The sequence below is a fragment of the Cebus imitator genome, unplaced genomic scaffold, assembly GCF_001604975.1.
Source record: "Cebus imitator isolate Cc_AM_T3 unplaced genomic scaffold, Cebus_imitator-1.0 Scaffold344, whole genome shotgun sequence".
NCBI lineage: Eukaryota > Metazoa > Chordata > Mammalia > Primates > Cebidae > Cebus > Cebus imitator.
In genome coordinates this window covers 559,704-561,502 of record NW_016107659.1, presented here as the reverse complement: position 1 = coordinate 561,502, position 1,799 = coordinate 559,704, and the positions used below count along the sequence as shown (strand labels likewise).

At 38.5% G+C, this 1,799-nt stretch overlaps 1 protein-coding gene across 1 annotated transcript in view; it reads left to right on the top strand.

Moving 5' to 3' along the window:
* Positions 1-1,799, top strand: part of LIFR (LIF receptor subunit alpha) — an 81,567-nt gene that overhangs the window by 40,346 nt on the left and 39,422 nt on the right. The window lies entirely within an intron of this gene.

The window sequence follows — 1,799 nt, the reverse complement described above, 5'->3', positions numbered from 1 at the left end:
TGATCCACCTGCCTCGGCCTCCCAAAGTGCTGGGATTACAGGCTTGAGCCACTGCGCCCGGCCCTTTGCCAACTTTTTGATGGCGTTGTTTTTTTCTTGTAAATTGTTTAAGTTCCTTGTAGATTCTGGATGTTAGCCCCTTTGTCAGATGGATAGGGATAAGGCTTTTTTATTTTTAATGTAACATGAGAAGGAACTAACTAGAGAATACTAGATTTAAAGAGGGACACTCAAATGTGAGTGAAATCAGACAGAAGGGACTGTTAATGCTAAAGCCATGTAGCTCATTCTGCAAGATGTGTAAGTCAGCCAATGACAAGATGGTAATTCCCTACTTTTGGGAAAAAATGGGAAAATAATAACAAGAAGCAATGAAACTAGAGAAAGAACACATTTATTTAGAACTGTAAATGAGGGAAAATGCCCCAGGACATTTTTATTAATAGTATATTATTTATGTCAGTATTTAAGACAAAATTGCTTGTGATCATTCTGTGATGTCATAATCCTATTATTTTGTAATAATACTATTATTTGGTAATAATTTAAAAATCAAGAATGCTTTGCATTCATGTTTCACTTGTGACGTACTTGTCTGTCCCTGGTTTCTCTGTGTCCAGCTGTGGGAGCTGTGTGCTGTGCATACCAGGAAGGGCTTACCAGGCACTGCTCCCCCCACACAAATACTCCTCTTCGACTTTCCCTGGAAACAACTTGTTTCAACTCTGTTAACTGATCCCTTTCATATTTATCTTCATTTCTCCAAATAGAATGCTTATCTTGCTATTTCTTGATAGCAGCCCCCTCCCTTTCCTCCTCTCCCCTCACTGCCTCATTTCTCTCTCCTCCTCCCTCTCTCTCCTCCCTGCAGCCTGCCATTTTCCTCTCTTTTTCCGATAAAGTCTGTGATAATTTTTGGTAGAACAGTATTCATCATTTGCATTATGGTCTATAAACAATATTCACAATTTTTTGTACACTTCTTATGTTATCTTGTTTTTTTGTTCATTTCTCTGCTTCATTAATCCTAAATTCTCTCAGGCTGTGTAGATCTTCTTGAAATTTTCAAATATACTAAGTACTTTAACATTTGTGTCTTTGTGAATAAATCTCTCTGAGGATCTTCTGATTGGCTTCCCAATCTTATTCACAGAAGGCTCACATAGACACGGATAATATTTGTATAGCAGAGTGTGATAAATAGCTGAGACTGCTTATGGCCAGAGGTATCTCAGAGGCTCCAGTAGCCTCAACCCCTAACAAGCAGTTCTAGGTTTGAATGGATTAATACCTAGATATATTTATAACCCAGTCTAGATCGACCTCAGTGTCTTTCAGCATATTCCTTAGGAAGCTGTGGTCCAAGGGGTCTCTATCATCTAGGGTATTTCCAACAACTTTTTCTTATGATGGATCTTCCTTTTGCTAAATTTCCTTTCTCTTATTCCGTCATTTTTGTGGAAGTGTATGCACTTATCCCTTGATATCTGCAGGGGATTGCTTCCAGGACCTCCCTTAGATACCAGAATTCAAGGATGCTCAAGTTCCTGATGCAAAATGGTGTAATGTTTGCATTTAAGCTACAGGCTTCCTCCTGTATACATTAAACCCTCATTAGATTATTTGTAGAACCTAATATGATGTAAACGTTGTGTAAATAGTTGTTGTACTGTATCGCTTTGTGGAAGACAGTGTGGCGATTCCTCAAGGACCTAGAAATAGAAATTCCATTTGACCCAGCAATCCCATTACTGGGTATATATCCAAAGGATTACAAATCGTTCTACTATAAGGACACG